Below are 12,348 nucleotides of genomic sequence, written 5' to 3'. Positions count from 1 at the left end.
AAGTAAAACAGTAACAGGTTCGTTTTCAGAAAAAAAGTGTTTCCATGCAAATCCAGCTCTAGAAGCTATCTCTAATAGTTCTACAAAAATAATGGGATAAAAACAAGTAAAACAAATACAAGAATTTATTATGTTCAGGAAAACACACACATCTCACATGTGTATTTATGCACAGAAACTAGAGGAGATGCACCAATATGGGAGCTCGGAGGACAGCAAGTCTGGATTTGCTCAGCACTGGATTCTTGGCTCTAAAATCTGGATGCATGAATAAACGATGTCCCATATTCTTCATTTTCTGGCAACCCAGTTTCATATGAGCTACCCTGGTCTGGAAAAGCTGATGTTTGGGGATTACGTTTTAAAATGTGAAATGACAAGACTAGTTCTATTTCTATCTATTCATATACCTTTAACGGTCACCTGCTGCTGTACGAATCTCCCTGCATCTCACCATCCCTGCCGACTGTCCATCTTCCTGGCCAGCAGCAGAGGAAGGCCTGGCTCACAGAAGGACCGCACAACAACACACATGGCGATTTCAACTTAGTGCCGCCTTCTGCAGGCTCCCTGCTGTTAACATCATCTCGATCTCCAAATATTGAGACTGGCCCTCCCTTGGACCTTCTGTTCTCCCTTACACACCCCAGGTCCCAGCAGTCAAGATCTCTTTCTCAGGCACAAGACTTGGTAAGCCCATCCCACAAATAGAATTATATAGTTTTAGGGAGGTTTCAGACTAATTAGGGAAAAAAAAAAAAAAAGAATGGATGGAAAAAAGCAGTCTCCATAGATACAAGCTTTTCAACATACTGCTTTTCTGCTCTCTTGTTTTCTTACTCTGAGACTGTCAATGTAGAACTGGAATATCTTTATAAGTAAATTACGCATTCCACCCATCCTTTCACAACCTGATGGGTGACACCCAGATGGGTATTCTAAAGACCACAAAGCAGTGTGGAAGGTAGCTGGGACACAGAGCTGTCCAGGGGCGGGTAGTGAATGGAGCCTGAAGGTCGGTGCTACAACATGCTACCCAAAGTGCCACTGCATAAGGAGATACCATCTTGCCTTCTCACAACTCATTTGTCTCTTCACTACTTCACTAAATTGCCTAAGGATGTGACTGTCATGCAGACAGCAGACAGGCAAAGATGGGAGCCAGGTCTCGTGCATGAGCAGATGCACAGGTTGAAGAAACAGCACAGCTTCCAGAGATGAAGTTTTCAAGGTGTGGTTATTCTTGGCCACCTGGGTGCTGCTTAGGACCATGGGCTCGTGGAGACAATGATGACCCTACACTGGTCCTTAGTAACACCAATGTGTGTCCACAGGCACAAAGATGGGGTGAGACAAAGCGTCAGGTCAGCAGCAATGGAAGGTAAAACTTCAAGAAAGGGTGAAGGGTGGGTCCAAAGGACACTGGATTCCATTTCCCTCAGCTAAGAACATTTAAAAAGAGCGGGGAGCTGTGGTACATATACACAATGGAGTATTACTCAGCCATTAAAAAGAATACATTCAAATCAGTTCTAATGAGGTGGATGAAACTGGAGCCTATTATACAGAGTGAAGTAAGCCAGAAAGAAAAACACCAATACAGTATACTAACGCATATATATGGAATTTAGAAAGATGGTAACGATAACCCTGTATGCGACACAACAAAAGAGACACAGATGTCTAGAACAGTCCTTTGGACTCTGTGGGAGAGGGTGGGACGATCTGGGGGAATGGCACTGAAACATGTATAATATCATATAAGAAACGAATCGCCAGTCCAGGTTCGATGCATGATACAGGAAGCTTGGGGCTGGTGCACTGGGATGACTCGGAGGGATGGTATGGGGAGGGAGTTGGGAGGGGGGTTCAGGATGGGGAACACATGTACACCCGTGGCAGATTCATGTTGATATGTGGCAGAACCAATACAACATTGTAAAGTAATTAGCCTCCAATTAAAATAAATAAATTTAAAAAACAAAATAAAATAAAAAGGGGGGGGGGGGGGGGAACCTACCACCTGATCCAGCAATTCCACTTCTAAGTACAGATCTAAAAGAATGAAAAGCAGGGTGTCAAAGGCATATTTGTATAATACACCCTATTTAAAGCAGAGTTACTAATAAAATCAATAGGTAGAAGTAAACCAAGTGTCCACTGAAAGATGAATAAACAAAGTGTAGTATATACATATGCTGAAATAGAACTTAGCCCTAAAAAGGAAGGAAATTGTGATGCATGCTACAACATGGATGAACCTTGAGACATTATGCTAAGTGATACAAGCCATTCACAAAAATACAAATACTGTATGACTGCAATAATATGAGGTACCAAGAGTACTCAGATTCACAGAGATTTCAAGTCCAATTGCACTCATCTCACACGCTAATGATCTAAATTCTCCAAGCCAGGCTTCAGCAGTACGTGAACCATGGACTTTCAGATGCTCAAGCTGGTTTTAGAAAAGGCAGAGGAACCAGAGATCATATTGCCAATATCTGCTGGATCATCAAAAAAGCAAGAGAGTTCCAGAAAAACATCTATTTCTGCTTTATTGACTATGCCAAAGCCTTTGACTGTGTGGATCACAATGAACTGTGGAAAATTCTTCAAGAGATAGGAATACCAGACCACCTGACCTGCCTCTTGAGAAACCTATATGCAGGTCAGGAAGCAACAGTTAGAACTGGACATGGAACAGCAGACTGGTTCCAAAATAGGAAAAGGAGTATGTCAAGGCTGTATATTGTCACCCTACTTATTTAACTTATATGCAAAGTACATCATGAGAAATCCTGGGCTGGAAGAAGCACAAGCTGGAGTCAAGATTGCTGGGAGAAATATCAATAACCTCAGATATGCAGATGACACCACAGTTATGGCAAAAAGTGAAGAGGAACTAAAAAGCCTCTGGATGAAAGTGAAAGAGGAGAGTGAAAAAGTTGACTTAAAGCTCAACACTCAGAAAACGAAGATTATGGCATCTGGTCCCATCACTTCATGGGAAATAAATGGGGAAACAGTGGAAACAGTGTCAGACTTTATTTTGGGGGGCTCCAAAATCACTGCAGATGGTGACTGCAGCCATGAAATTAAAAGACAGTTACTCCTTGGAAGGAAAGTTATGACCAACCTAGATAGCATATTCAAAAGCAGAGACATTACTTTGCCAACAAAGGTTCGTCTAGTCAAGGCTACAGTTTTTCCAGTGGTCATGTATGGATGTGAGAGTTGGACTGTGAAGAAGGCTGAGCGCCGAAGAATTGATGCTTTTGAACTATGGTGTTGGAGAAGACTCTTGAGAGTCCCTTGGACTGCAAGAAGATCCACCCAGTCCATTCTGAAGGAGATCAGCCCTGGGATTTCTTTGGAAGGAATGATGCTATAGCTGAAACTCCAGTACTTTGGCCACCTCATGCGAAGAGTTGACTCATTGGAAAAGACCCTGACGCTGGGAGGGATTGGGGGCAGGAGGAGAAGGGGACGACAGAGGATGAGATGGCTGGATGGCATCACCGACTTGACAGACATGAGTTTGAGTGAACTCTGGGAGTTGGTGATGGACAGGGAGGCCTGGCGTGCTGCGATACATGGGGTCACAAAGAGTCAGACACGACTGAGCAACTGAACTGAACTGAAAGTCCAATTGATTGCCAGGAGATGGAGCAAAGCGACAATGGGAGCTATCGTTTAATAGGTTCACAGTTTCAGTTCTGCAAAATGAAAAAGTTCTGGAGATACAACAATGTGACCACACTGATACTTCACACTACAGAGCTTCACACTGGTGAAGACAGTACATTTCTTATCACATGTGTTTTACCACCATGAAAACTCTTTACAAAGAAGGAAAAAAAGTCTTGTATAAATAAACAGCCCCAAGACCCTCTCCATCGTATTTTAAACTGGAATCAGTATCAGATGAAAAATCAAGAAAATGACCAAATGTAGGTCAGGAATTCTTCCCTGTGAGATGTTCTAGGATTTTAATAAGTCCTGGTTGATGGCTTTCTTGAAGCCATGTTCCCTGTTGCAAACAGTATGAAACCATTTTTTAAGCTGCTTCTTGTGTGTTCTTTTCCATTTTCTAAATTAGAGACTTAGCTTTGCAGTGCTTCCGTCAGAATAAATACCTTCACGAATCATGTTGCTCCTCCTAGACAGACTAAAGATCAGGACTAACTCCATCCTCCCAGGGGACGTATCTGAGGACAGTTCTGGCTGTCATCCTGTGGGGGGCAGGAGGGAATGCCACTGGCACCTAGTGGGCAGAGGCAGGGATGCTGCTGCACATCCTATGAGGCACAGCCCCCACAACAAAGAACTTTCTGGGCCCAAATTTCAAGAGCACCTAGGTTGAAAAACTGCTTTCGATTGGCCTGGGAGTTCAGAGACCAAGTTTGTGGTGTGTTTTGTTTTTTCTGTTACACCTGCTTTCAAGCAGACAGTAGAGTAAGTGGCTACTGAACTGCCAGACACCATGCTAAATGCTCTCTCTGTGTTACTTCATTACGTCATTCATTACTTCACTCTTAGAAGTGTGACAGTACTATAACCCCAGCTTTACTGGGGAAAACACATTGGCCAAGGTTAAGAATGTGTCCAAAGTCACAGTTCCTAGAGGAATTTAAATAAGTTCGGAAGACCTCTGGAGGGGTGTTCTTACTTCTCCTGCCTAAACCCTCACATTTTCAGACTCAGTGAGAAGCACATGTCAATGGACAAATGCTCAACAAGACACACTGTGGAGGAGGCTGACACCAGGAACCATGAAACCAGCCAACTCCCTTTCCCACCCGAGTCCCTCAAGCATCTTGGCAGCCTGTCAACCCTACTCAGACTATGGAAGAACTTTGGGATTTAAGGGGGAAACTTCACCCAAAAAAAAAAAAAAATTGTTTTCTATATTTTATAAAGGTTACTGTGCTTCATACATGACAAAATTCTTTCATATTCTCCAATGTTATTTGTATCAAGATGATCTTAGGTAAGTTACAAGTGCTATCTTCCCCAGAATCTTCCAACTCAGAAGTCACTCCTAAACAACTCCAAAGGATTCCCAAATGTGAAACATCTCAGGAGGCAGATATGGATACAACTCTAGTGACTGTCTCTGCCTATAATAATATTTTCCTCTTGGGTCATCTGGAGAACTCCTATTCATCCTTCAAAACCCTGCTCAAGCATGGGGTACCACTTGTGTGAAACTCTCTATATGTGCCATGGGACCCACATTTTGTCATTCCTTCTGCACCAGTTCCCACTGCAATGGGCTTCCAGTCTACACATAGTTTCTCTGTATAAACCATCAGCCCACTCAACTATAAGCTCCTTGACACAAGGACTGCATACATCTTTGTAAACACTTTGTCAATAGACCTTTAAAGGAGTGGGAAATGAAGACTGTCACCTCTATCTGCCATATTCTGCAAATAAAGTCCATCAGCTTAAAACCACATCCAATCACTAACACCTTTCAAAGATGGCTACACACCTTTAGAAACCAAAAAATAATGGATGAAGAGATAAGTCAAAGACTGGGGGAGACATCTACAGGAGAACATTTGCAGCTTCCTCTGAATATTGACAAGGTCCAAGAAATTTGGCAGACTGACAAGAGTTTCTCAAAAAGAGGGATGAATTTCTTAGTTGCAGAAATCAGTCACAAAACTCTCTTGCAATGAGTTGGGCATCTGGGACAGCTGGGGAAATGTACATGGGTGTCAAGGTCCTCTTTATTGTCAGTCTCTTCATGAATTAATTAGCTGTGGCCTCAACAAATAAGCACTGCTTCCTCCATTCCATGATTTTTGCCTTTTTTTTTTTTCCTAAAGAATCAAGAGCCACTCCCAAAGTCAGGGTTTATCAGAGATCCAGGAGCACTCCATCAGAACCATTGTGGGGAGGGAAATGGTAGAAAGGGATGCTTGCCCCTCTCCTTGAAAAATAAAGAATGCAGATTCTCAGATCCCACTAGCAACATACAAATCGGAGCCTCTGGGTGTCCAGCTCAAAGATCTGTCCTTTAAAAGCCAACGAGCAAATTCTGATGTACAGTGAAGTCTAAAAACCACAGTTAAGTATGAAGTTCACAAGCATTAGTGACCATTTAGAACCACATAGAGGACTCATTAAAACACAGATTTCCATGCTACACGGGCCTCTCTGACTAGGTCTCCGCTGGTACTCCAGAACCTGCATCTCTATTAGTCCAAGTGAGGCTAATGGTGCTGGTGCCTCAGGCCTTAAAAGATGTAATAAGAAGGGAGCTGAGCCCCTGATGGAGGGAGATTTCATTCCCATCTTATATCCTTTGGTAATGTTTCCTCATCTTCTATGTATTTTTTAAGTAAGAAATGAAGGGTATCTGTGGGTTTTGAGAAAATTCTCTACTATTACAAGGTCTTCTGAAGACTTAAGAAAATACCAAAGTAAACTCCACAATGGAATCCCGTTTCCTTCATCACCCTTCTCTTCCAACATTCTACAAGACTCGAAAAAGCAGGAGGCACCCCAAACTTGGAACCCAGAGTTCAGCACTCAGCTTCAGAGCGGCTTCAGCAGCCTCAGGCCAACTGGATGTAACTCAGATACTTGCTTCCTAAGCACTGCTGCCTCTGAATTTGCCTCAAAGTGATTTCTCTCTGAAACACCCAGTACAACATCCTTAGTTGGCACTGGTTTCTGTTAATGAGTAGAATGGCCCGCGCCAACCACAGCTTACAGCACGTGCAGTCGGCCCACTTCCCTATTTTAGATGCCTAATGATTATCACAGCACCTCAACACATCTGGGGAGCAGGGCCCGCTGGTGGCCTGCCGCTCTTTTCTAGGCCCTCCTCCCATGGTGCAACTGGCACACCCTCCAAGCACAGACAGGTTACCTGTGTTGCTCCATGTCAGTGTGGAGGCCTCAAACAATCAAGGATTTCTTTTTTTTTTTTTTTTTTGGAGAAATGATCAAACCCGGGGGTGGGGACAGAACTTCCTGCAAGAAACCGCATCCTGAACAAGCATCGCCACGACTCACTGTAAATAAATACTCCCCCCTTGCAGCACTTCCGTCAACTGTCAGAGCCCTGGCTCCAATCGTCTTTCAAGTCCAAACAGGAAAGGGGAGAGAAGAGCGTGAGATGGCAGATAGGAGGTTTAATCTGCTTCTCACTGCAGTTTTCACTGGTGGGGCGCTTCCAATTCAGCAGGGCTGCCAGCAGCCTGGAATTGCTCCTGGACCCCACTTTTTCCTGTTAACCTTCATAATTGTATTATTATGGGCCAGCCCGCAACTGGCCTACCCAAGGAAGAGGAGTGGTGGCTCCTTCCCTGGATTAGATAAGCAGCCAAAATCGCACAGGCCTGCTGCAGACAGAAAGGCCATGGGCATTCGCCAGGGATGCTCTGTACATGCTGCCACTGTAGCGCAGCCTGAGGGACAGAGGAGGGGGAGATGGCCTGGGGCTGCAGGGTAGCAGGGTCAGGAAGGAAACAAGCCGGTGACCTCAATTTTCTGGAAAAGGAATCTGAAGGCTATCCCTTTCAAAGTGCATCATGCAGCTGGGGAAGGGAGAGATGATGTATGAAAGGCCATCACTCATCCCATTAACAGCGGTGGTGACAATTTCTTGAGTACAGACCATGTGGCAGGCACTCAGGGGCTTTAACATGCCTCTTCCCCTACTTCTTCACTATGGCACCTGAGAGGCAGGCACTGTAACGCCACCACCACTTTGCAGGCAAAGAAACTAAATTTGGGAGAGCTAAAGAAACACAGGCTAGCTCACAAAGAGTACATGATAAAAGCAAGACTCAAACGCACATCTGTTTGAATCAAGGCCACTGCGGATGGCTGGGAAGAGCGTGCACTGCCCAACTCAAGAGGGTCCATGGCAGTCCCCGGTGTTAGGGTCAGAACCAGAACACGGCTGATAAAGAAGACATCTCATCCAGGTAACAGACTGCTTCTTGAGGTTTCTGAAAAAGAAAAATGCTCCATCCAGAAAGCTTCTCAAGATGTTCTAAGATTCTAGTAGAGGAGAGTTTGCAAAAGAATGGATACATCTATGTGTATGGCTGAATCCCTTTGCTGTTCACCTGAACAGCACTGTTAATCGGCTATACTCCAATACAAAATTAAAAGTTGAAAAAAAAAAAGTTCTAAGATTCTAAGTTTGAACTCCATGGTATTTTACAAAGTCAGTTCCCCCTTTCATAAGGGCCTCTCTCAGTCTCATTCCCTACGGTTCTAATTTCTCCTCTGCATCTGTGTCATGGGATCAGGCCACAAGCCTGGTTTCACAGAGTACTGAAAACACCCATGCCTGGTATGTCAGAGGCACTCAAACAATATCTACTGAAAAGAAGTGATGCATGGATGAATTCAGGTATTCAATGTGGACAATGTGGTTGCCACAGGGAGAAACAGAGGACAGCTCTTGCCTTTCTGTGAGAAGCCTGGGCCCCACAGAGAAATGGGGGCTGTGGAGACTGGCTTCATGAGCTGCTGCCACTCATGGGTACTTAATGGTTTTAAGTCACTGGGGAAACACAGGCACTGGCATAGTGATGCTAGTGGCTCTGGCTGCAGATGGAGGTACTATAATGCACTGCTGGCAGCCCAAGAGGAAGCAGGGAGGGTGATGAGCAGGAACGAAGGAGTGGGTGAAACCTCATAAACTCTTCGCAGACAGGACGTGGCCCTGGAGCCTCTGCCCCAAAGAGGGAGGCACCAGGCAGCTTCCCCGAGGCACACAGGGGTGGAGCCGGAGACAAGGAACCCACTGCCACACACAGGAAAAAAAAAATTAAATTAATAAAAGTAAAAATGAGGCATCCCATGGAGCAGCAGAGTGTAATTAAAACACTGTAATGTCTCAGAGGTTTCTATGAAGTCATGTTCTTACAGTTCACTTGTAAGAATTTAAAGACAAAATTATATGCCTCGTAATTCTCCAATGAGTATGTTTTTCTATGGGTCCCCTTGTTTATATGAGATCCACAGCTTCCAGAAAGTTTAAATCATTTAAGGGATTAAAAAAAAAAAACTGACACTTTCCAGAAACCTCACTGCACATGCCTCAGTAGGAACAACTGTCAAGACTGATGCTGTCTACACTCGTTGTGTGGTGGTCCACACACTTCAGGACACACTCGACCAGGGCTGTGAAGCCAGATATTCACAGGGGTCAGGCAATTGCATCAACAAATGAAGAAGACAGGGAATCAAACACCAGGAAGTGTGGGAAAGCAGCCCTAACTGGACAGCTTGACAAGCCCCATCCAAGTGGGCACCCGTGTCTCAGCCTGGGAGAAAGGCTGGTGCTTCCACATCTTTTGATTTGTGAAAAGAAGCCAGAAATCTGGGTTTTGCAAAGGAAACCTCACCAAACTAAAGTGATAAATTCAAGTATTTTACATAGAACACCATAGAAATCAAAACTTATTTGTGGCTTGAATACCTGTGTCTACACGTATGTCAACCACGATTGCTATTTATATCTCACTACCATATGAGGACCAGGTCCTCAGCATCAAATATTACCAAGTTATTATCAGCATCAAATATTACCAAGTTTCCCCAAAGAGCATAAAGAGAAGAATGCCCATTTAACAGATGAACAAACTGAGGCAGGACAGTACCTTGGCCATGATTAGCAAGGAGACACCAGGAGGTTAGGGTCAGATCCAAATGGGAATCACTGTAGCCCAAAGAGGAGATTCGTGAGTGGCCTAGTTCCAGAATGCCACTTGCTCCATTGTCCATTATATATTTCATTTGTCGAGAGTTGAAACCATCAAGGTCTGTGTTCCAGTTGCCCCTTAGAAACTCAGAGGAACTACCAAAGAAAAGTGTGGACAAGGCCTCATGCCAACAGCAAGGTTATTAAGAGGAAAGCCAGCCATGCTCCAAGTGCTTTACCTGTTAAGATGGAGGTTGTAACTTGTAAACAGGCTCCTTCTAAGAGAATCTAGCCTTTTTAAATATGTTTCTATTAAACTTGCATACTAACCAGAAAGGTGGTGGGGGTGGGAGGGAGGTGGCTATCCGTTTCTCTCCCTTTTGTCCTATTCAGGATCACAGAGAAATTTCAGTGCTTTGCAATCAGCCAGAAATAAGCATAGACATGTTCTAAGAGAACCTAATGACTCATTCTTCCAGTTTTCTCCAATCGATTTCAGCTTTTAGGAAAGAGGCTTCATTCATTCACAGTACCAAACCTCATGGAACCCCTAATGGTTTCAGGGATCCAAAGAGCGCTTTCCTGCTAAGTAATGCAAATGCTGCCAGCCTTTGGGGAGGGGGGAGGAACCCCAGTGTAGAATCAGGCTCCTTCTAAAGACTTCTTAGTGACTGACAGTTACCTCCTGCTCTACCAGCAGAGCCTTCTTCCTTGGCCAGACTTAAGGATTCCCACTGCTTCTCTTCTGTTTGCACACTCCTCTGTGGATGGCTTCTGCAAATGGACAAAATCTGCAAAATCTTGCTCCATTAAGTCTGCAAAAACTTAGTGTGGCCACTGAACGCCTTAACAGTTCTGCAAACGAGGGCTCAATTTGTAAGGATAAGCAATAGTGCAAAGGAAATTCTGGTGCCTCTTTCAAAAGGCAGACCGTACCTACAATAATATCCCTGGACAATCAACAGAAGGGTTATGCAGCGGTGAAGACCACTGGTATTAAGGGTTCAAGAGCCAGGCTCTGTTGTTTCTGAGCTGTGAGCTTGGGCAAATGATTTCATTTCTCCAAGCGGTGATTCCCTCATCTGTCAACCAGTAGGTAATAATGACACCCGCCAAACTAGGCTTTCCTGCGGATGAAATGGGAGGAATTCAAGGGGGGTTCTTCCTGAGAATCCCCTGACTAGTAGGTAGGTGGTGGCTGTAGCGCCAGAAACAAAGATTGTTCTCATCAACTGCTTTAATGTGCCGAGTTAAGGTCTCTGCTTCGAACACGAAATTACCACTTCCACAAATTTAGAGCCAAATAATTGCCAAGTATTAATCCTTTGAAACCTGCTTAACAAACTTCAATTTGGCAATGCCGGCACGTGTCTTTTTAACGGAGGGCACTTGCAACTGTATCACTTAATAAGGTGTGTGGTGTGTAAGTCTGCTCACGAATGTCAAACTCCAGCTCCACTGGGATCAAAGGAAAAAAATACATGTCATGACTAGACCTGATGCAAAATTGCATTTTAGTTCAGACGCAGCATGCTTGCCAATTCGGGGAAACTGCATGGAAACAGGAATCAAATGATATTGTATAATCACTCTCTTCATTTATTTAATTTCGGTAAGACAGGGGAGGTTACACCAATAGCAAAAAGGTGGATATGCGTCACTTAGAGCGAGTATTTACTGTTAAAAAAAAAAAAAAAAAAAGGGCAACCCAAATACACCTTTTAAAAGTGTTATAACAGGGTCCAGAACTCAAGAAAGCAAGCCAGGGGCCTCAAGTTCAAAATGTAAGGAGGCATTCATTCTCAGAGTCGTCCAAGTTCAAGGTTTCAGCACCTGTGCGTGTGTTCCTCCTTAAATGTTGTACTCTGGGCAACTAGCTTGCTTCTTTTTAGTACAGTGTTAAAGATACATGGGAGTGAAATGCGATTCTCACGCATTTGTGTGTGGCAGTAACTTCCAAGGAGGAATCACAAGGTAAACTGATGGCTAACACTATAACATCTCTCTCTCTCGAAAATCAAAATCAGAACTGCGTGGCTGGGAGCAGACCAGGCAAATTTCCTTGAATCTTACGGAGTTCAAAGGCAGCTTTTTGCAACTTTGTGAGCACTTCCTTTCATCGGCCCTAAACAACCCTTTCCCCTCCTGTCTCAATACAAATTAGGATTAATTCCAGCAACAGCAGAAAATTCCACTCTCAGATATCAACTTTGCCCCAACCTTACAGAATGAGGGGGTGAGATATGAAATTAAAAGGGGCCATTTAGACATTATGCAATCTGACCACTCCAACTGAGGACCCCTTTTTCCTTCTAAAAGCTGCCTGTAAATGAATCATTGTTTGATTAGATAAATATTCATGGAGTTTATTTTCAGAAAAACTAAACAATAATAAAGTATAACTAAATACATTCTAACAGAGATCTATGGAACACGGGTAAAGAAAAGTTTTACAAATCTCAGGGAGGTAACATCAACCTGAAAGCTGGCCTTTCTTTCAAGTTCAGCATTAAAGGAAAAGGGGGGGCTTGAAAAACACAAACCCCCTCAGGGTTCGAAATGTCCTTTCTGGTTTTCTGTTTTAACCTCACAAAAACCTCATCTACAAATAAACATGTTTCTAAATACTGACTACATTAGAACAAGGGGTAGGAGGAGGACAAAGG

General features: G+C 43.8%; 1 protein-coding gene across 20 annotated transcripts in view; it reads right to left on the bottom strand.

The window, feature by feature from the left end:
* FOXP1 (forkhead box P1) overlaps nucleotides 1-12,348 on the bottom strand; it is a 627,940-nt gene that overhangs the window by 474,145 nt on the left and 141,447 nt on the right. The gene's annotated exons all lie outside the window — the stretch shown is intronic.

This window comes from Bos taurus, chromosome 22, assembly GCF_002263795.3.
Source record: "Bos taurus isolate L1 Dominette 01449 registration number 42190680 breed Hereford chromosome 22, ARS-UCD2.0, whole genome shotgun sequence".
Lineage (NCBI taxonomy): Eukaryota > Metazoa > Chordata > Mammalia > Artiodactyla > Bovidae > Bos > Bos taurus.
Note: the sequence above shows the minus strand (reverse complement) of the source record. Positions and strands in the feature narration are given on the sequence as shown.